The sequence below is a fragment of the Aquarana catesbeiana genome, linkage group LG01, assembly GCF_042186555.1.
Source record: "Aquarana catesbeiana isolate 2022-GZ linkage group LG01, ASM4218655v1, whole genome shotgun sequence".
Taxonomy (NCBI): domain Eukaryota; kingdom Metazoa; phylum Chordata; class Amphibia; order Anura; family Ranidae; genus Aquarana; species Aquarana catesbeiana.
The window spans coordinates 764307160-764331376 of NC_133324.1; positions in this window are offsets into that span (position 1 = coordinate 764307160).

Below are 24217 nucleotides of genomic sequence, written 5' to 3' on the forward strand. Positions count from 1 at the left end.
AGGGGCAAAAGGAGAGAAAATCATACAACAGCTGCTCCTATCCAGTGGAAAAGGGTATTTCACAGAATGTAGCAAAGAACAAAATGAAGAGTGCATCCCCCACTGTACTAGGTCTGTGCACCCTTCTTTTCTTTTCTTATTGGCAAATTTCTAACCCCCATTGACACGCTGATTATTGATGACTAAAAACCTTAAATCACATAAAACCAACTTCTGTCTTGGTCTTGTAACAATGTATCTGTGGATGATGTTATTCAATGTGTCAGGGCCAGAGCATTTATTCTGAATGTGTGAGAGATTGTTTCCTGAGATATCATTTAGAAAAAAATGATACATTAAAATACTAGTCTGACAGGATACTAATGATATAAGGCATTATAGCGTAACTCATTCATAGAAAACAGACTTGACACAATGTTAAATGCAACCCCCGACATCTCTTAATGGCAGCATGACATCTAAATATGCCCTACTCTAATTTCGTTATAGAAATAGTTGAGCACTCTTTGCACTGAAAATGCTTGATACAGACTTCAGTCTATACAAATAATCAATTTGAAGAAGCATTAAGAGCAAATTCCTGCCATAGATAAGTAATTCTGCTTACTAGATTGACAAGAATGTTTTTGTCTGCCGCCACATGTCTTTGTTACTAAATATGCCATTTATACTTCACGTTAAGCATTGATGTTTCTCGCTTGCACAATTAATGCATATTTAACTGCCTATAACATATTTCACCTACGCAACATGTGTAATTATTACATATTTATATAATTTTCTTAACAAACTGTTTTAACACCACACGTTAAATCATTGTTTTTTCTGTGAAGGTGGCAGATACATTTCAATCAGCAGGAAACTCTCACAGCTGAAAACTTTGCACATAATTGTCATTCCATGCTGTTCTCTCGCTTAGCCTAAATAGTGTAATTTTTCTTTCTTTTTATTTTTCAGTTATGCTTGGCTAAATTGCCTGAAAGGATAAAAAAAAAAAAATCAGAGATCCCCCATGAATCACTTCATCTAGAGGAAAATTTATTTTTTGCCGACAAATTTAGATATTACATTGTCTATTTCTTTTGACAAGTACAATTAGAAATGATATGCACCCAAATTATATTATGTCTTTCTGATCAAACAAATAACATATCATTTCATGAAGTTCAAATTCAGAGACAGGAAAGCACATATTGTGCACTGGCAATGATTTATTTTGCATATTTAATAATACAAATTAAATAATATTTTCTTACTGGGGGGGGGGGGATCAAAGCCGAATGTTCTTCCCTTACATTGCTATATATATACACACTGTTCTGAACTAAGACTTCATAAACGTTGCCCTAATTTAATGCAACTTGAAAAGCAACTACATCTCTATTTCTGCTCTAACTTAGACTCTGAACCAATCCAGTTAAAAAAAAAAGAAAGAAAAAATGGTTTGAAACTGATAAAATTGTGCTGCTAAGAAAAATGTTTATCTTTAGTAGCAAGTCTTTGGTTCTAGTAGCATCCGGATGCAAAAAGTACTTTACACCAATACAAATGGCACTCATACCTGCAGATAAGGTGACTGTAAACATCTCTACAATCACTGCTGCTCTAACCCTTGATTCACATTTTATAATCTAGTTCAGAATCCTCCACTCAGCATGATTTGAAATATCACTGAACTTGTATCACCTTTTTTTTTTTTTTTTCCAAAGAGAAAGTTTTTATTGTATACAGTTTATGCAATACATGGGTGTGCAGAGTCATAAGGTCTACAAATACAGAGTCATTGGGTAGAAGAAAAAGTGACAGTGTTAAGTCTTACATATAAAATGATGTGTATTCAAGGTTAATGAAAAGGTAGAGTTTAAACGGTGAAAGTAAGTAACTCAAGGTGTAGTATTATAAAACCAATATCGGCGTGATGTGGGCAACGTGGTTAAGCAAGGTATCACAGTTTATTCAGTGTGTTTATTAGGAATCATTTCTGTTATGTTGTCTGTGAGAATATCTGTTTTTTATAAGGCGTACAAGATATCTACATGTGTGATACCTCTTAGTAGCTATTGGTGTGGGTGTGTATTTCTTGAAAGATGGCCTAATGAGTTTCTAAGTGATGGAGTCTCGTAGGGTTGCGGTCACCGGACCACTAGCAACCCCTAACAAGTATAGTGGTGTAAATGGGCCTATTTTGTGGTCAGGATCGTCTGTCATAACTATAGGGAAGACTTGGGGGGTTATTTACTAAAGGAAAATCCACTTTGCACTGCACGTGCACTTGAAAGTAAAGTGGCTGTAGATCTGAGGAGGATATGCAAGGAAAATAAAAAACAGCATTTTAGCTTGCACATTATTGGATGATAAAATCAGCAGAGCTACCACTCATTTCAGATCTTCCCCTCAGATTTAGAGCGACTGCACTTTTAAGTGCACTTGCAGTGCAAAGTGGATTTGCCTTTCGTAAATAACCCCCTTGGTGTATGACGTGAGAATATGGGGGGGAACAGGGAGATCTATGGTTAGGGATGCATGGAGCTTTTCTTGTGGGAGTGTGGGGGGGATGGGAATATAAGGAGAGGGGTTGTGATGGTGGAATTTATCCCCATCAGCGGATGGTGATGTAGGTTTATATCATCACTGTGGGTTAAGTGGGTTGGGGCGGGAGTAGTCAGGGATATGGGTGAGATGGGATCTGTAAGGGTGTTTCCATCCTCCTCCTCCGAGCTGACATTGTGTTTCAAGTAAAAATATTTTTACCGGGATATTGTTTGGGAATATTCAGTAGATGTCTGGAAGTGGATCACCTTTTTTCTTTATCCTTTCTTGTATCCTAATATTAATAATCTTGTGTAGCCTTTTTGCAACCCCTTTCTATCTACATGCATGCACTCCAATTGCATGGTATTGGGTTTACTTTTTGTGACACTGGCCTTAGCATTGAAAGGGCCATTTGTAGTCTCCCCAGAAACCTGAGTGACAAAGCAGGCACATAATTAAAACAGGAGTTTAGTGGCAGGATCACCAGGTATTATGTTAAATAAAGCTACAGATTTCCAAACACTGACAATAACTTTTGAAATACTAACATGTTAAAACTTAGATTTTATTGACTATGTTTAGATAAGAATAGGGATGAGCTTCGAGTTCGAGTTGAACAGCGAAGAATTTGGGGTGTTCGCGGCAAATTCGAATGCCGCGGAACACCCTTTAAAAGTCTATGGGAGAAATCAAAAGTGCTAATTTTAAAGGCTTATATGCAAGTTATTGTCATAAAAAGTGTTTGGGGACCTGGGTCCTGCCCCAGGGGACATGGATCAATGCAAAAAAAAGTTTTAAAAACGGCCGTTTTTTCAGGAGCAGTGATTTTAATAATGCTTAAAGTCAAACAATAAAAGTGTAATATCCCTTTAAATTTCGTAGCTGGGGGGTGTCTATAGTATGCCTGTAAAGGGGCGCATGTTCCCTGTGTTTAGAACAGTCTGACAGCAAAATTACATTTCGAAGGAAAAAACCCATTTAAAACTACTCGCGGCTATTGCATTGCCGGTCCGACAATACACATAGAAGTTCATTGATAAAAACGGCATGGGAATTCCCCACAGGGGAACCCCAAACCGAAATTAAAAAAAAAAAAATGACGTGGGGGTCCCCCTAAATTCCATACCAGGCCCTTCAGGTCTGGTATGGATATTAAGGGGAACCCCGTCCAAAAAGAAAAAAAACGGCGTGGGGTCCCCCCAAAAATCCATACCAGACCCTTATGCGAGCACGCAACCTGGCAGGCCGCAGGAAAGGAGAGGGGGACGAGTGTGCGCCCCCCCCCCCTCCTGAACCGTACCAGGCCACATGCCCTAAACTTTGGTAGGGTGCTTTGGGGTAGCCCCCAAAACACCTTGTCCCCATGTTGATGAGGACAAGGGCCTCATCCCCACAACCCTGGCCGGTGGTTGTGGGGGTCTGTGGGCGGGGGGCTTATCGGAATCTGGAAGCCCCCTTTAACAAGGGGACCCCGAGATCCCGGCCCCCCCGTGTGAAATGGTAAGGGGGTACTTACCCCTACCATTTCACTAAAAAACTGTCAAAAATGTTAAAAATGACAAGAGACAGTTTTTGACAATTCCTTTATTTAAATGCTTCTTCTTTCTTCTATCTTCCTTCATCTTCTTCTTCTGGTTCTTCCTCCGGCGTTCTCGTCCAGCATCTCCTCCGCGGCGTCTTCTATCTTCTTCTCCTCAGGCCGCTCCGCACCCATGGCATGGGGGGAGGCTCCCGCTCTTCTCTTCATCTTCTTCATCTTCTTCATCTTCTTCTCTTCTTCTTTTCTTCTTCTCTTCTTCATTTTCTTCTCGGGGCCGCTCCGCATCCATGCTGGCATGGAGGGAGGCTCCCGCTGTGTTACGGCATCTCCTCGTCTGACGGTTCTTAAATAACGGGGGCGGGGCCACCCGGTGACCCCGCCCCCCTCTGATGCACGGGACATGACGGGACTTCCCTGTGGCATTCCCCGTGATGTCACAGGGAAGTCCCGTCAAGTCACCGTGCGTCAGAGGGGGGCGGGGTCACCGGGTGGCCCCGCCCCCCGTTATTTAAGAACCGTCAGACGAGGAGACGCCGTCACACAGCGGGAGCCTCCCTCCATGCCAGCATGGATGCGGAGCGGCCCGGAGAAGAAAATGAAGAAGAGGAGAAGAAAAGAAGATGAAGAAGAAGATGAAGAAGAGAAGAAGATGAAGAGAAGAGCGGAAGCCTCCCCCCATGCCATGGGTGCGAAGCGGCCCGAGGAGAAGAGGATAGAAGACGCCACGGAGGAGATGCTGGACGAAAACGCCGGAGGAAGAACCAGAAGAGCCAGAAGAACCAGAAGAAGAAGATGAAGGAAGATAGAAGAAAGAAGAAGCATTTAAATAAAGGAATTGTCAAAAACTGTCTCTTGTCATTTTTAACATTTTTGATAGTTTTTTAGTGAAATGGTAGGGGTAAGTACCCCCTTACCATTTCACACAGGGGGGAGGGCCGGGATCTGGGGGTCCCCTTGTTAAAGGGGGCTTCCAGATTCAGTTAAGCCCCCTGCCCGCAGACCCCCACAACCAACGGCCAGGGTTGTGGGGATGAGGCCCTTGTCCTCATCAACATGGGGACAAGGTGTTTTGTGGGGCTACCCCAAAGCACCCTCCCAATGTTGAGGGCATGTGGCCTGGTACGGTTCAGGAGGGGGGGCGCTCTCTCATCCCCCCCTCTTTTCCTGCGGCCTGCCAGGTTGCGTGCTTGGATAAGGGTCTGGTATGGATTTTTGGGGGGACCCCACGCCGTTTTTTTTTTTTTGGCACGGGGTTCCCCTTAATATCCATACCAGACCTGAAGGGCCTGGTATGGAATTTAGGGGGACCCCCACGTCTTTTTTTTTTTTTTTTTAATTTTGGTTCGGGGTTCCCCTGTGGGGAATTCCCATGCCGTTTTTATCAATGAACTTCTATGTGTATTGTCGGACCGGCAATGCAATAGCCGCGAGTAGTTTTAAATGGGTTTTTCTTTCGAAATGTCATTTTGCTGTCAGACTGTTCTAAACACAGGAAACATGCGCCCCTTTACAGGCATACTATAGACACCCCCCAGCTACGAAATTTAAAGGGATATTACACTTTTATTGTTTGACTAAAATCACTGCTCATGAAAAACGGCCGTTTTTAAAACTTTTTCTTGCATTGATTCATGTCCCCTGGGGCAGGACCCAGGTCCCCAAACACTTTTTATGACAATAACTTGCATATAAGCCTTTAAAATTAGCACTTTTGATTATTCATGTTCGTGTCCCATAGACTTTAACGGTGTTCGTGTGTTCGAACAAACTTTTTTCCTGTTCGCATGTTCTGGTGCGAACTGAACAGGGGGGTGTTCGGCTCATCCCTAGATAAGAATAGTACTGTAATGGGGCAATATGTGTTCCCCCTTATTGTGTGGTCACGTGCATCCATAAGGGAGGGGATTTCTTGGCAGAAATGCTGCTCACTTATTTGTCAACATCAAACAGAGGGAGTGGCATGTAGGTTATTTTAGACAGCCACCTAGACAGTGACCACAGTAGAGAATGCACATGCTGTGTACAAATAAGGCTCAATATAACCTGTTGATTTCTGCTTGGAAGTGTACTTGTTCAAACCTTCAGAATTCCTCTACAAAGGCAAACTGCAAGTGTAGCTCAGCGCTGGGCTGTTAAACCTGCAGTGTTCTGGTGTTTTGGTTCTGTCAAGCTACAGACACTTGGACTCCTTCTTTTTGTTCCAGATCCCCTCTCCCCATGCAGTGCAATGTGTGTCACTGCTTTATTTGAAATACTGTCATAAATCTATTAAATTGTTTAACTGTAATGAAAATGGTTAATACGTAGGCAGGAGCTGAACACAAAGTCACCCAGTACCTAAGGAGACCCGAATGTAACTTTATACATTATGCATACATATAGATTCAATTAAATGTATTACATTTGCATTTACACTATATTGTCAGAAGTATTGGGACACCACGCACATGAACTTTATTGACATCCCAGTCTTAGTCCGTAGGGTTCAATATTGAGTTGGCCCACCCTTTGCAGCTATAGCAGCTTCAACTCTTCTGGGAAGGATGTCCACAAGGTTTAGGAGTGTATCTATGGGAATGTTTGACCATTCTTCCAGAAGCGCATTTTTGAGGTCAGGCACTGATGTTGGACGAGAAGGCCTGGCTTGCAGTCTCCGCTCAATTTCACCCCAAAGGTGTTCTATCAGGTTGTGCAGGCCAGCCAAGTTCCTCCACCCCAAACTCGCTCATTCATGTCTTTATGGAACTCGCTTTGTGCACTGGTCCAAATAATTTGGTGGAGGGGGATTAGGGTGTGGGATTGTTTTTCAGGGGTTGGGCTTGGCGCTAAGGCATCAGCATACCAGCATACTAAGAGATTTTGGACAATTTCATGCCTCCAACTTTGTAGGAACTGTTTGGGGATGGCCTCCTGATCCAACAAGACTGCGCACCAGTGCACAAACCAAGGTCTATAAAGACATGGATGAGTGAGTTTGGGCTGGAGGAACTTGACTGGCCTGCACAGAGTCCTGACCTCAACCTGATAGAACACCTTTGGGGTGAATTAGAGCAAAGAATGTGAGTCAGGCCTTCTCATCCAACATCAGTGCCTGACCTCACAAATGAGCTTCTGGAAGAATGGTCAAACATTCCAATAGACACACTCCTAAACCTTGTGGACAGCCTTCCTAGAAGAGTCAAAGCTGTTATAGCTGCAAAGGGTGGGCCAACTCAATATTGAACCCTACAGACTAAGACTGGGATGCAATTAAAGTTCATGTGTGTGTAAAGGCAGGCGTCCCAATTTCTGCTTCACAGGGGGTTTTGAAAGCCATTCTCACTCCAGCTGGTGTTTGTAGATAAAGGACAGCAGGGCAAGAAACATGAATCTAAAAGTATTTCTGATACAGTTTTGAGCATATCTGGGTGAAAGCCTTGCACTTCCTTTTAAGCTCCATGGAGTAGTCTGTGAACAGTCAAAGTTTGTGGACATCAATATAGATTTGTTTCACTTTTCTAAATTTCTGCTACTACCTTTCCGCTGACCCTTGCTATGTGCTGTTTCTATCATGAAAAGCTCCTAATCCCCAAGGCCTCTAGAAAACAACCCGAGCACTTATCAACTTTATAGCTCTCATAGAGTCCTGTGATCCCAAGAATATTTTTCCTTGGATGATTTTTAAAGACCTCTACCTTATCAGTAAGAACTTGTTGAAATTGTTTTATGTTTCTTAATTACTGCTTTGAAGTGTTCCAGTTTGTCCTCAAGGGTGGAGATGTGGTGCTTGGTATTTATGAGGCACTGGGCTTGCTCCAGCATACCTTGCCACAGCTGTTGTATATCTTGAGGCACCACTTTATTGACTGCTGTGGTGATGGTGTTCAGGGCCAAGGTGTACTGCTAATACTGTCTGGGTATTGATTGCAACATTGATCTAGTAGAGGCCAGATATCGGGCCAAGCAGAAGGGGCCCTTTCTATGGGTGCCCATGGGAGGTTAAAGATTCTCTTGTACACTATTCGCCACCTGAGAACCTGGATGCCATCATACAGTTTGCGATTTAAGTAGACTGTCGCCTCTGTGAAAACTGGCTAAAACATTATCTACAATCTCCACCAGCGCCTATCAATTCTGCCTCAATCGTCAGTTCCTCAGAGCCTCCTGAACCTTCAGTGGAATCCATGGAGATGGTTCAATATACGTTTTCAGCTTCTGAGTGTGCACACTGTCAATCACAGTAAAAAGATAAGGATATTTTTCTTGTCATTCCAAAAACAAATGAAAGGAGCAAAATAAGGTACAGAGATCCCTGTGAACAATAATAAAATCAAGACAAACAAATAAAGAAATAATAAATAAGTATGTAAATGTGTGTATAAAGATAAAAGTGTGAAGATAAAAAATAATATTAAAGTGGTTGTAAAACCCTTACATATAACAACTGAAGTGACAAGCCTTGGATGATACACAGAGACAAAACAAATCCTCCCACGTACACTGTACCTATCTGCAGCCATCTCTTCTCTACAGCCTCCTAAAGCATATATTTTACAAAGCATCTCTGAGTTCTGGCAGGCAGGGTGCAGGAAGCTGACACATACTGCAGGGCACATAGCAGGGAGCTGATTGTAACCTGAGACCTGAATGGAGGGAAGGGATAAATCCCCCTTTACACATGTTCATAGAGAAACATGCACAGCTGAAGCTGTCAAACACAGGCTGTGTGCTGCAGCCCCCCCCCCCATCTCCCTCAATTTCCAGTGTTATCAATCTCAAATTGCGACACTAATTCAGGGTGATGCAGAGGTTTCAATTTCACAGCATCAGGGAAAAGGCTGTTCCTCAGTCTGATGGTTCTAGCCTAATACTACGTAAACTCCAACCTGAAGTAAAGGGACAAACAGTCCATGAGAGGGACAGGACAAGTCTCTCATAATAATAAGGGTCCTCTTTGTACACTTGCTGTCGTGAAAATTATTGATGGTGGCAGACTGCAATTGTAGGTCAGCAGTGTGTACAGGAAGGGCTAATGATGCATCCCTGGGGGTAACCAGTATTGAGGATGATGAAAGATGATGAAATCATGTGAATTCTATCTGACTGGGATTTATTTGTTAAAAATCCAACACTCTGTTGCACAAAACTGAGCACATTCTAATTTGTGCCAGTTTATCTATCAGGGCTTATGGAATTATAGTATTGAAGGTAGAACTAACTTCCCCCTCCCCCCAAAACAGCAGTGAGTAAGATCCACTGCAAATGACATATCATCTGCAGTGGATCTATTCTGTCTGTATGTATACTGATGGAAGTCCACTCTAAAGTTGTGGGATTCAGCTACAAGTTTGTGGTCGAATGGTACAGCAAATCCATAACCTATCCATTTTATGACCAACCCACTCTCTATATGGGTTAGCAGTTAACAATAGATGCCCTCTACCTCTGATTCCTGAACTTTTTACTCATCTCCAGTGTTCCATAATTTTTTTCTTAAAATTAAATAGTTGTGGAACCTTCAACTTCACCCGCATCAATGCGATGAGTGAAAAACAGCTTTCAATACTCTATATGGTCACTATATATACTTGTCATGCCTTTTGGGCTCTGCAATACACCTTCAGTTATCCAGAATATTCTTCATGATGTTTTCCATGACTCCATGGAATTTCATGGATTTCACGGATTCCATGGTCTAAAAGTAATTGTTGCTGTAAGGACTGAAAGCCATCTAAAGGTTTTTAGACTTTACCAACTATTTTACACAGTTTATCAAAGATTACTCCAGCATTGTAGAACCCATCGCTGCCCCCACTAAAAAGTGAGCCAAATCTTGGTCAGATAAGTGTATGCCTTTAATCACCTAAAAAAAAAAAAAAAAAAAAAAAAAAAAACTTAATTTCTGCTCCTGCATTATTGCACCCCAACCCAGCCAGGCCATTTTCCCTGGAGTTCAACACCTGTGGCCTTTTTTCCAAAAACCCCCGGAGAGGAGCTTTTCTATAGATGATCATGAGCTGCTGATTATAAAAATAGTCATTGAGGAATGTTGCAACCTTCATGATAGAACACTCTTTCTGGTTTTTACTTTCACTGATAACAAGAACTTATTATGCTTCTAAATTGCTCTGAGGCCAGATCCCCAACAGGCTAGCTGCTTCCCTCCAATAGTCTCTGACTGGGGAGTTTAAGTCACCTCATGCTTTTGGAGAGCCCTGTGCCATTTGTTGGAGGTTCAGTTGGACTTATCATCCTATTATCCACATTACAATAGATAAACTGAACGTCATTCCTACAAGTTCCCTCCTTTTGCTCTTGACCTGTGAACTTTGAGGAGAAGTACAAGATGGAATTGAGTATTGATTTGAGGCTGCTTAGGGGCACACTCCAATACTTTGCTGATTGGAAAATCTATGGCCCTGAAGAAATGTCTTGGGTCTCTCACTCTGATCTTCATGGTACTCTGTGTGCGAAGAACTTTTATTGACACATTCCCAAAAACCCAGAGGGTGCTTCTACAAAGGGGGCACTAAGAGGGAGGTACTGTCACAAATTATCAGTAAAGCTGGTCTGCAACCATGTATATTTTTATTCACCTGTAATCTTTTACCTTGTTTCAGAAGCCTGCTCTGATCCATGGGACTGAGAAGTATAGACATGGCAGGATTCTACCTGCTGGTTTATAGAGTAGTTACACAGCCAGACAGGGCTGCCAATAGAAATCATGGGGCCCCGTACAGCCTACCTGACAGGGCCCCCCCTCTTCCCCTCTCAGTGCTCTGCCAATCATAAGCGTCCCCTTTCCTAGCTCTGCAGCCACAGGTATACAAGAGATGTGAATAAGTGTGGCTGTGGGGCAAGGAATGCCTCAGCTGCTTATGATTGTTAGTGTACAAAGACAGCTTCCTAGCGGAAGCTGACCACTAGATATTCCATGAGCCTTAAGCCCTGTACACACACACAATCAGAATATCGGTACATCTATTATGCGGTTTTTCTGCCTGCCCTGGGCATCTGTAGCATAGGAGGTGGAGGAGGCGCTGCAATGAAAGTTTCTGCGACTATTAGCTGACAGAAGTAGTGACAGTGGCATCACTACTTCTGTCAGCTTAGTGTTGTATAATATATGCCAAATACAGAAAGGAAGAGAGAGCAGGCTGTGCTCTCTCTCTCTCTCTCTCTCTCTCTCTCTCCTCTCCAGCTTTACACTCCTGTCACTGTAGTGCTCTTCCATCTGGACTGTAAAATCGGGACTTTACAGTTTGCTTACCCCCCTCCCCCCCCCCCCCATCTCCTTCCAGCAAACAGTGTGTGTAGGGGGTGGCTAAACAAACTCTGTATAGTGCCAAGCTGACATCCAGTGACATCTCCAAGCCGCGATCCAGGTCCTCTTCATCAGTGGCATATCTCCCACTAGGTCTCTGTGCATAGGCTTAGAAACCGGCTCCCCTGCAGGCTCATTCTAAGCTCTGACAGGACAACATAAGGAGGAGGAAGAAGGGATCACAGAGCGATGTGCCGCACTGTATCTGAGGTCTGTGTGCTTGCTTGAAACAAAACTGCAGCCAAGCTGAGTTAAGGGAGAATTACACGGGGACACAAGGGGGTGAATGAGTGTATTTGTAGGGAGAAGTTGATTACTTCTAGGTGGGATTGAGATGGGGGGGGGGCTGTGTATTTGTGCTATTGTGCTAGGAAGGGAAATCTGGGGGGGGGGGATTTGAGGGGTGACAGGATAAGATTTTTTCTAGTAGGGGTGGTTTGTGCTGGGGGATAGGAGGAAGATGATTTGGGCTAGGAAGAGGGATTTGTGCTGGGAGAATGAGGATTTGTGCCAGGAGGGAGGATTCGTGGGTATAGGGGGAAGAGGATTTGTGCCAAGAGGGGGGGTTTGGAGGGAGGGGTTGTGCTAGAAGAGGTGATTGGGGAGGGGATTTGTGCTAGGACAGGAAATATTGGGCTGTTAGAAATGGGGATTTTGGGGGGGGGGGTTATGCTGGTAGGGGGTATTTGTGCTAGAGGGGAAATTTGGGGGGAGGATTTGTGCTGGGGGGGCGGAATTTGGGTGGTGACAGCTGTAAGATATGTGCTAGAAGGGGAAATTTGCGAGGTGATTTGGGGGTTTGTGCTGGAGGATTGGGCAGAAGAGGACTTGTCCTAGGGTGGGGGATTTGTGCAAGGGGACTTTTTTGAGGGACAGGGATTTGTGGGAGAGGATTTGTGCAAGTAGGAATGATTGCTGGGTATTTGTGCTAGGAGGAGACATTTGAGGGGTGAGGAGATGTGCTAAGGGTGCTTTTTTGGTGAGGGAATATTGTGCTAGCAGGGAACATTTGGGAAGAGAGAGGATTTGAGCTTAGATTTTAGATTAGAGGATGGGGGGATGTGTGCTGGGAGGGGGGATTTTTGTTTGGCAAGGCTTGCAAAGGGAATTTATTCTTAGGGCTAAGCATGCCATTTAGTGCTCAATTTTCATTTTTCTTTTCGGGGGGGAGGGGGGATTTTTGTTACCACATGCTGCTCAAACATCTTGGGGGGGGGGGGGGGGGGCACAGTTTGGCATCTTCGCCCTGAGGCCTGAAGATTACAAAAAAACCCCAAAGCATAATATATTTTCTGAAAGCATATACCCTAGAGAATAAAATGGTGATAGTTCCTATTTTTGATGTGACATGATATTAGCTAACATTTATCAAATGCTAAATCTCAGTAAAAAAAATGCACTAAAGTTAATTTTAGAACACAATATATCAATTTTTACCAATTTTTGGTAAAATATAAAAGATGAGGTTGGGCTAAGTAAATACTGAACATGCCAAGCCTTAAAATTGTGTGCAGCCTATATTATTCATTAGTTTAAAAGCCCTTACAGGTCAGTAGTTTTGAGGTAACCATCAATAATGTCCATAGAATTATTGACCTTATTCTGGATTGTGTGGTGATATGCAATGTGTAACGAAATTAACGCTTGCCCCGATGCATGCATTCACATTTGTATAGGTGTGTATGTGGGAGTGAGGAGGCTAAAATAAAATGGGGGGGGGGGGGGTGTAACTTAAATTGTACACACTTTTTTACATTTCTTAAAATAAACTTACCACCCCATAGGTGACAAAAAAGAGTCCCTTTTTTTAACTGCCTCACAAGTTAAAAGTAAAGTAAAAATACACAGTTGAGCCACATGTTTACTGCTCCCTGTCCTGCATTCCTATTTCTCTTTTGTTACACTTGTTCTGTACCTGCTCTTTTATAATTTCCCTTTTTTTCTAAATCTGCCAATTGACTTTGTACCATCCTCCAGTATTAACGCTGGATAGCTTTTATATGCACATATGTGCCAAAAGCCTGAAACTTGGTATACTCTCTTGTGAAGAACTGGTGGCATGTACTTTAAAGGGCTCACACCCTTTCCACTGTGCAGAGGGTCCACTATTGTTCATAACAGTCCTATTGTGTTTTGCAGCAGTACAGTGGAAGGATTTTTGGTTATTGTTAAAGTGATTGTAGCTTTGTGTTTTATTTTTTTAAATAACAAACATATCATACTTACCTCCACTGTCCAGCTCGCTTTGCACAGAGTAGCACTGATCATCCTCTTCTGGGGTCCCTCGGTGGCTTCTCCTCGCATCAGATAACCCCCTAAGAGAAGCGCTCTCCCAGGGGGGTTACCTTGCGGGCACGCTCCCGAGTCCAGCATTTGCGTCCATAGACAGGAATGGTGGACTCGGCCACGCCCCTCGGTGTCCACGTCATAGGATTTGATTGACAGCAGCAGGAGCCAATGGCTGCGCTGCTATCAATCTATCCAATCAAGAACGGGAACCCCGTGCAGAGAGGGATAGCACGTCCCGACCTAGGAGATGAAGGGGCCCAGGTAAGTAAAACTGGGGCTGGAGGGCCAGTCACTGGCAGACGTTTTTTCACCTTAATGCATAAGATGCATTAAAGTGAAAAAACACAAAGGTTTACAACCCCTTTAAAGCTGAAATCCAGTCCAATCCAATCCACACGCACACTCTCCAACACTCTTTGACACTTTGACACTTTGAGGTCTTCGGCAGACCCTCAACATATGAGCAATGCAGTTGAGCAGTGAAGAAAAACAGCGTCAGGGAAACCTTTCATATGGAGAGGAAGAAATCTAAGATGGTGAAGAATAAATTACATATTTAGCTTTATTCCTTACTTCTAGGCTAAATGAGCTTTTAACCCTTGCAGTGCAGAGGGGAACCCACTGCAAGTTGAAATTTTACAGTTGCCCAGAGTCCAGCTTTAAAGAGTAACTCCACTTTGGTTGAACCCCCCCCCCCTTTGGTGATCTATGTACATTGCAAGGATTTTAACAAACCTTGTTGCAGATTCCTACCTTTTCTTATTCTGAAAAAATAGTTATTTGTTTGTCCTTGTGCAAAGTGAATGTGAATAGGAGTGACTTCATAATTATCAATCAGCTGGTGCACTTGAATGGTTCTAATGAGGAAAGCGGCGTGGTCTTTATCCTTTTAGACTTGACTTCCCTTTCAGAGTATCTCACCAAAAATGAATTTTTGTTGTTTGTTGTAGAGGATGTCCGAAGCCTGACTTGTATATTAGTGCAGGCTTCTGGAAAAATCAGTAAGCCAATCACACCAGCAGGAAATTACATTTCTGGGGGGTTCTATACACCATCTGTATACAGAATGCCTTCAGGTTGCCATATTGCATTTTACAGAAAAATACAGCACTGCTGATTGTAAAAGTAAAGATCATTTTTAATACCTTCAATTACAATATGACTTGTGTAGCAATTGTATAAACAATATAATTTTTTTTATTTGCTACTTTTCCCATGAAAAATGGAGTTACCTTTTAAGTCAGATGGCCATTTCCTAAATGGTTATGCTATATAACATTTCTTTTCTAACAGTAGTTTGTAAAAGTAGGAATAACATTTTTGGGTTATATGTTTTCTAATAGAAGATTCGTTCTTTCTTTACTGCAGAGATTTTCTGAAAATAAATCAATTTGTGTTATAAACATTGTGAATAGTAAATGTGCTTAGTTATTTTTACAGGTTATAGAGGACACATACTACTTCTTAAAGCGGAGTTCCACCCAAAAATGGAACTTCCGCTTTAAGTGAAGGTGACCCCCTGACATGCCACATTTGGCATGTCATTTTGAGGGGGGAGCAGATACCCTCTTTTTTAGGGGCATCCAGCTCCCACTTCCTCCCGAGGCTCCACGGAGCCGGAACGAAGTCCACCTCGCCCCCCTCCCTCCATGCAATCTTCTGGGATACGTTACAGGTCCCAGAAGATTGCCCGGCCAACCACAGGCTTGCGCCTGTGAGCGGCCTGCGCATGCACAGTGTGTGCCCAGCTGTGAAGCCACAGCCGGGTGCCCACAGTCACAATGCCGGCACCGAGGAGAGGAGTGGGAGAGAAGCGGGGCTTCATTTGCCCGCATCGCTGGACCGTGGGACAGGTGAGTGTCTGATTATTAAAAGTCAACAGCTTCACTTTTTGTAGCTGCTGACTTTTATATGGGTGGAACTCCACTTTAAATATTTCACAAAGTGTTTCTTATTTTAGAAGAAGCTGACAATTTTAAAGCAGCTCTATCCAAGTAGAGCTATGGCCTGATATATATATATATATATATATATATATATATATATATATATATATATGTGCTGCAATGCTTCATTATAAATGCATCTGTAGTTTTCTCTTAGTACTCTAATAACTATTGAGCCTGCTAACTAAGTTCGCTAACTAAGTTCGCCTAATGCAGCTTTCTGTAATGTGATGTGATGCTGCACTGCTCATAGAGTTCATAGCTTGCCACTCTCATGTAGCATGCTTCTGCTTGCACTACAGTGGCATCCCAGTCTTAGTCCGTAGGGTTCAATATTGAGTTGGCCCACCCTTTGCAGCTATAACAGCTTCAACTGTTCTGGGAAGGCTGTCTACAAGGTTTAGGAGTGTGTCTATGGGAATGTGTGACCATTCTTCCAGAAGTGCATTTGTAAGGTTAGGCACTCATGTGGACGAAAAGGCCTGGTTTGCAGTCCCCATTCTCATTCATCCCAAAGGTGTTCTATCACATTGAGATTAGAACTCTGCAGGCCACTCATGTTCCTCCACCCCAAACTTGCTCATCCATGTCTTTATGGAGCTTGTTTGTGCACTGGTGCACAGTCATGTTGGAACAGGAAGGGGCCATCCCCAAACTGTTTCCACAAAGTTGGGAGCACGAAATTGTGCAAAATGTCTTGGTATGCTGATGCCTTAAGAGTTCTCTTCACTGGAACTAAGAGGCCAAGCCCAACCCCTGAAAAACAATCCCACACCATAACCCCCCTCCACCAAATGATTTAGTCCAGTGCACAAAGCAAGGTCCATAAAGACATGGATGAGCGAGTCTGGGGTGGAGGAACTTGACTGGCCTGCACAAACTCCTGACCTCAACCTGATAGAACACCTTTGGGATGAATTTGAGCAGAGGATGTGAGCCGGACCTCCTATTCCACATCAGTGCCTGACCTCACAAATGTGCTTCTGGAAGAATGGTCAAACATTCCCATAGACACACTCCTAAACCTTGTGGACAGCCTTCCCAGAAGAGCTGAAGCTGTTATAGCTGCAAAGGGTGGGCCAACTCAATATTGAACCCTACAGACTAGGACTGCGATGCCATTAAAGTTCATGTGCGTGTAAAGGCAGGCATCCCAATACCTTTGGTAATATAGTGTATGTTGCAAGGGGCATGGCTATCAACATTGCCACTGTTGATTCACATGCCTATAGCCTGTCAATCAGCACCTGTCCACAATTAATCAACTGCCAACTGCTTCCTGAATTAACAGCACTACCACTGACGCTAAAGCCTTTTTACTGTGGGCTGCAATGTCATGTACATGATAAGAGACTGAAATGATGAGGGTAGACTCTATTGTATCTACCTCTCAAGCAAACCTGAAGTTGTAATAGAGAGAGCAAAAGGACAGGAGAAACAGCAGTGCCAGAAGATGTAGCTTGCAATACCACAAACTAGAAATGCTGACCAGGAAGATCCAGCAAGATATGCGGGCAGGAGCATCAGGCAAAGAGTCAGCAGCATTATTAGCTGAAGTTAAATGGGAACTCTGGCTTAAGTGAAAGTTCAGGATGGCAGAGCTCACAGATGATATCAGCAGGTGTGTAGTCTACTATGCATAGATGTAGGCAGCTGTATCAGCATGTAAGTAGGTACTAAACAATGGCATAGAGCAGAATCAGAGGCAGAAGCTTACTCAAGATCAAGTCAAGGTCAGCGGTAAGCAGACAATGATGTACCAGTGGATGATGTCAGTCAGTAGAGCAGTGGACGGTGTCAGTCAGTAGAGCAGTGGATGGTGTCAGTGGAGCAGTGGATGGTGTCAGTCAGTAGAGCAGTGGTATCAGCAGGTGTGTAGCCTACTATGCATAGATGTAGGCAGCTGCATCAGCATGTAAGTAGGTACTAAACAATGGCATAGAGCAGAATCAGAGGCAGGAGCATACTCAAGATCAAGCCAAGGTCAGCAGTAAGCAAACAATGATGTACCAAATCAGGAGTCGAATCAAGGTTAGGGATGAAGCAGAGGTTAGCAATGGATAGCACAGAAGTACAGGGCAGAAACCAAATCAGGTCAGGAAGAAGCCAGGTTGACAACAGGGGTCGTGTGCAGAATACAAGAAGTCATGGAGCTAGGAATACACTCAAGACCCATCTAGCCATCTAGTGTCTATCAGAGGCGTAGCTTGAAGCTTGTATGCCCCAATGCAAAAGTTGACCTGGGGCCCCCCACTACCACCTGCCACCTGCTACCTCCACCAAGCGCCAAGATACTCCAACTGGCTAAACCGTTATTTCAGATCTTTATTTACATATTGAGAGGGTAATTGAAAAGAATTGGAGAGTGTGACAGACCCGGGACAGAGGCTTTTGGAGGGGACTGAATGCCAGCCTCTTGCCCACCGATTATGGGCCCTGGCATTTAGGGGAACGGTGCTCTTTGTGAGCTGTATGCCTGGGGACCCTGGAGGAGGTGTTACTTTGGATTCAGGTCCATGTCCCCCCAAGACACACAGACTCTGGGAACCCTTTATTTGCCATATTAGAATAGTGACTGATTCATTCTGTTGGGACTCATACTGTTAGATAATGTCATCAAATTCAGTCACCTGTTTGTTGCCTGCTATAATGTGTTTATTGTAAATAAGTCTAGTGTGGGCTCTTAAGAGTCTTTTCACCCATTGTTTTTTGTGTTAATTAACTCTGCTACTGTGTGAAGCTCGGTGACCACAATTCTGTCCAAAAGATCATGTCTCAGTCACCTAGGCTGGATAAAGGATTAGATAATTAGCTCATGTTAATTAGGTTAGGTTTTAGTCATCCTGCTGTATATATTTGTGTGAGATCTCAAATAAAAGGTTACTCCTGATGTACTCCAAGACTGGTGTTGTCTGGTTCTTGGGGGTTCCTATAGCCAGATCCATTGGACTCGTGTTCCAGGACTTAGGAAGCGATATACTGACGGAAGCACTCAAGCGGAGTGTGGGACATTCCGTTACAGAGAGGTATGTCAAAATGTGGACAGTTTCTCCAAAATCTTTTGAATACCCTAGAGCAGGGGTAGACAACCTTTTAAAGGTATAGATCTACCTGAACATGAAATAGATCAAAGATCACCGGGGTTAAGAAATTATCCAGCAAGGCCTAACTAAACAGTAAGGACAACTTTAAAAAATGTCACTGTAAAAATATAAATGTATCAGTCAGTAGAGCAGTGGAAGGTGTCAGTAGAGCAGTGGACAGTGTCAGTAGAGCAGTGGAAGGTGTCAGTAGAGCAGTGGACAGTGTCAGTAGAGCAGTGGAAGGTGTCAGTAGAGCAGTGGATGGTGTCAGTAGAGCAGTAGATGGTGTCAGTCAGTAGAGCAGTGGATGGTGTCAATCAGTAGAGCAGTGGATGGTGTCAGCAGAGAAGTGGAAGGTGTCAGTGGGGCAGTGGACAGTGTCAGTAGAGCAGTGGATGGTGTCAGTCAGTAGAGCAGTGGAAGGTGTGATTGGAGCAGTGGAAGGTGTGAGTAGAGCAGTGAATGGTGTCAGTAGAGCAGTGGATGGTGTCGGAGAGAAGTGGAAAGTGTCAGTAGAGCAGTGGACGGTGTTAGTAGAGCAGTGGATGGTGTCAGTCAGTAGAGCAGTCGAAGGTGTCAGTAGAGCAGTGGATCGTGTCAGTAGAGCAGTGGATGGTATCAGTCAGTAGAGCAGTGGTAGGTGTCAGTAGCGAAGTGGAAGGAGTCACTAGAGCAGTGGATGGTGTCAGTCAGTAGAGCAGTGGAAGGTGTCAGTAGAGCAGTGGACGGTGTAAGTAGAGCAGTGGATGGTGTCAGTCAGTAGAGCAGTGGACAGTGCCAGTAGAGCAGTGGATGGTGTCAGTAGAGCAGTGGATGGTGTCAGTAGAGCAGTGGAAGGTGTCAGTAGAGCAGTGGATGGTGTCAGTAGAGCAGTGGAAGGTGGCAGTAGAGCAGTGGACAGTGGCAGTACAGCAGTGGAAGGTGTCAGTAGAGCAGGGTATGGTGTCAGTAGAGCAGTGGACGGTGTCAGTCAGTAGAGCAGTGGACAGTGTCATTCAGTAGAGCAGTGGACAGTGTCAGTAGAGCAGTGGATGGTGTCAGTCAGTAGAGCAGTGGATGGTGTCAGTCAGTAGAGCAGTGGATGGTGTCAGTCAGTAGAGCAGTGGACGGTGTCAGTAGAGCAGTGGATGGTGTCAGTCAGTAGAGCAGTGGAAAGTGTCAGTAGAGCAGTGGATGGTGTCAGTCAGTAGAGCAATGGATGGTGTCAGTCAGTGGAGGAGTGGAATGTGTCAATCAGTAGAGCAGTGGATGGTGTCAGTCAGTAGAGCAGTGGATGGTGTCAGTCAGTAGAGGAGTGGAATGTGTCAGTCAGTAGAGCAGTGGCTGGTGTGAGTCAGTAGAGCAGTGGAAGGTGTGAGTCAATAGAGCAGTAGATGGTGTCAGTCAGTAGAGCAGTGGAAGGAGTCAGTAGAGCTGTGGAAGGTTTCAGTAGAGCAGTGGACAGCGGCAGTACAGCAGTGGAAGGTGTCAGTAGAGCAGTGGACAGTGGCAGTACAGCAGTGGATGGTGTCAGTCGAGCAGTGGATGGTGTCAGTCAGTAGAGCAGTGAACGGTGTCAGTCAGTAGAGCAGTGGACGGTGTCAGTAGAGCAGTGGACGGTGTCAGTAGAGCAGTGGATAGTGGCAGTAGAGCAGTGGAAGGTGGCAGTAGAGCAGTGGATGACAGTAGTACAGCAGTGGAAGGTGTCAGTAGAGCAGTGGATGATGTCAGTAGAGCAGTGGATGGTGTCAGTAAAGCAGTAAATGATGTCAGTCAGTAGAGCAGTGGAATGTGTCAGTCAGTAGAGTAGTGGAAGGTGTGAGTCAATAGAGCAGTGGATGGTGTCAGTCAGTAGAGCAGTGGAAGAAGTCAGTAGAGCTGTGAAAGGTGTCAGTAGAGCAGTGGATGGTGTCAGTAGAGCAGTGGATGGTGTCAGTAGAGCAGTGGATGGTGTCAGTAGAGCAGTGGAAGGTGTCAGTACAGCAGTGGATGGTGGCAGTAGAGCAGTGGAAGGTGTCAGTAGAGCAGTGGATGGTGGCAGTAAAGCAGTGGAAGGTGTCAGTACAGCAATGAATGGTGGCAGTAGAGCAGTGGAAGGCGGCAGTAGAGCAGTGGAAGGCGTCAGTACAGCAGTGGAAGGCGTCAGTACAGCAGAGGGCGGCGTCAGTACAGCAGAGGGAGGTGTCAGTACAACAGAGGAAGGCGACAGTACAGCAGAGGATGGCATCAGTACAGCAGAGGACGGCGTCAGTAGGGCAGTGGATAAAGAGAATATGATTACTTATGTGCTAACCAATACTAACTAATATGACAAAAAACTGCCAAGGGCAGTTGCCAACATTATAATGTGTCCCCACACTTACTAAAAGTAAAAAGTGTGGCGCTATCCTTAATTTAATAAAACAAAGTGTAAAAATACATAACACAAAAAGAAGACCTATTGGGTACTAAATCAAAACCCCAGTGCTGCAAATAAGCAAAGAATGTAAGGAACAACAATAACAGAGATTATTAATATTTTACTGGATATTAAAACTAAAAACACCAATGCTGCACATAATTAAAAATGTGCAAACAAAGTGGAAAAAATAGATAAAAAGGAAAAATACCGTATATACAAGATCAAATTCATCAATGAAGTTCAATTGAATGTGCAAATAACTAATAAATTAGACATAAAAATCAATGGTATCCTGCTGGATATTGCAACCAAAAGCACCAGTGCTGCAAATATTAAAAATTGTGCAAGAAAGCAAGATAATTCCACATGCAGATAAAGTTCCTTAATGGGGTAGCAAAATCCAAATAAGATGATCCTGCTGGCTATTGCAACCAAATGCACCAGTGCTGTAAGAAATCAAAATATGTGCAAATATGGCGAATAGGTAAACCAAATAAATTTCATAGGATTATAAGTTCATCAATAAAGTGTCCTTTTTTGTGTTTCACATCCCACATCAATGTGTCCAAGTAAATACATAAATCAAACAGATCCCAGTGGTGAAAGACGTGCATATATGAAGAAATCCTTAAGTGATGGTGTGATCACTCCGTGTGTGCTAACAGCTCACCTCACATCAAGACTGTTGATTTTTCACAGCACTGGTGCTTTTGGTTGCAATATCCAGTAGGGAACTATTGATTTTTATGTCTTATATATTTGTTATTGGCAAATTCACTTGAACTTAATTGATTAATTTGATCCGTATATAGAATTTTTCCTTTTTTATCTATTTATTCAGCTTTGTTTTAGAACTTTTTGGCCTTAATTCTAGGTGGTATGTGTGGAGAAAACCAGGCACTGCTCATCACCTGTCTAATACAGTCCTAACAGTGAAGCATGGTGGTGGCAGCATCATGCTTTGGGGGTGTTTTTCAGCTGCAGTGACAGGACAACTGATTGCAATCGAGGGAAAGATGAATGCTGCCAAGTACAGGGATATCCTAGATGAAAACCTTCTCCAGAGTGCTCAGGACCTCAGACTGGGCTGAAGGTTTACCTTCCAACAAGACAATGACCATAAGCACACAGCTAAAATAATGAAGAAGTGGATTTACAACAACTCCATGACTGTTCTTGAATGGCCCAGCCAGAGCCCTGACTTAAGCCCAATTGAGCATCTCTGGAGAAACCTAAAAATGGCTGTCCACCAACGTTTACCATCCAACCTGACAGAACTGGAGAGGATCTGCAAGAAGGAATGGCAGATGATCCCCAAATCCAGGTGTGAAAAACTTGTTGCATCTTTCCCAAAAAGACTCATGGCTGTATTAGATCAAAAGGGTGCTTCTAGTAAATACTGAGCAAAGGGTCTGAATACTTAGGACCATGTGATATTTCAGTTTTTCTTTTATAATAAATCTGCAAAAATGTCAACAATTCTGTGTTTTTCTGTCAATATGGGGTGATGTGTGTACATTAATGAGGAAAAAAAATAAACTTAAATGATTACATATATATATTTATATATACACTGTCAGTCTAGTATATATATATATATATATATATATATATATATATATACACACACACACACACACACAGTCTAGTGTATGTATGTGTGTGTGTTTATATATATATATATATAGTATCTCCAAAAAGTGAGTACACCCCTCACATTTTTGTAAATATTTTATTATATCTCTTCATGTGACAACACTGAAGAAATTACACTTTGCTACAATGTAAAGTAGTGAGTGTACAGCTTGTATAACAGTGTAAATTTGCTGTCCCCACAAAATAACTCAACACACAGCCATTCATGTCTAAACCGCTGGCAACAAAAGTGAGTATACCCCTAAGTGAAAATGTCCAAATTAACCATTTTTCCTCCCCGGTGTACTGTGACTCATTAGTGTTAAAAGGTCTCAGGTGTGCATGGTGTTAAATTTGGTGTTATCGCTCTCACTCTTTCATACTGGCCACTGGAAGTTGAACATGGCACCTTATGACAAAGAACTCTCTGAGGATCTGAAAAAAAGAATTGTTGCTCTACATGGCCCAGGCTATAAGAAGATTGCCAAGACCCTGATACTGAGCTGCTGTACGGCACCCAAGACCATACAGTGGTTTAACAAGAGTGCACGTGCTCAGTGTCATATCCAGAAGTTGTCTTAGACGTTTGAGTGCTGCCAGCATTGCTGCAGAGGTTGAAGGTGTAGGGCGCAGCCTGTCAGTGCTCAGACCGCACACTGCATCAAATTGGTTTGCATGGCTGTTGTCCCAGAAGGAAGCCTCTTCTAAAGATGATGCACAAGAAAGCTCGCAAACAGTTTGCTGAAAACAAGCAGACTAAGGACATGGATTAATGGAACCATGTCCTCTGGTCTGATGAGACCAAGATAAACTTATTTGATTCAGATTGTGTCAAGCATGTGTGGTGGCAACCAGGTGAGGTGTACAAAGAAAAGTGTGTCTTGCCTACAGTCAAGCATGGTGGTGGGAGTGACATGGTCTGGGGCTGCATAAGTGCTGCCGGCACTGGGGAGCTACAGTTCATTGAGGGAACCATGAATGCCAACATGTACTGTGACATACTGAACCAGAGCATGATCCCCTCCCTTCGGAGACTGGGCCGCAGGGCAGCATTGCAACATGATAACGGCCCCAAACACATCTCCAAGACTACCACTGCCTTGCTAGAGAAGCTGAGGGTAAAGGTGATCGACTGGCCAAGCATGTCTCCAGACCTAAACCCTATTGAGTATCTGTGGGGCATCCTCAAACGGAAGGTGGAGGAGTACAAAGTCTATAACATCCACCAGCTCTGTGATGTCATCATGGAGGAGTGGAAGAGGACTCCAGTGGCAACCTGTGAAGCTCTGGTGAACTCCATGCCAAAGAGGGTTAAGGCAGTGCTGGAAAATAATGGTGGACAGAAAATATTGACACTTTGGGCCCAATTTGGACATTTTTACTTTGGGTTTACTCACTTTTGTTATCAGCGGATTAGACATTAATGGCTGGGTGTAGAGTTATTTTGAGGGGACAGCAAATTTACACTGTTATACAAGCTGTACATTCACTACTGGAGGTGTACACTTC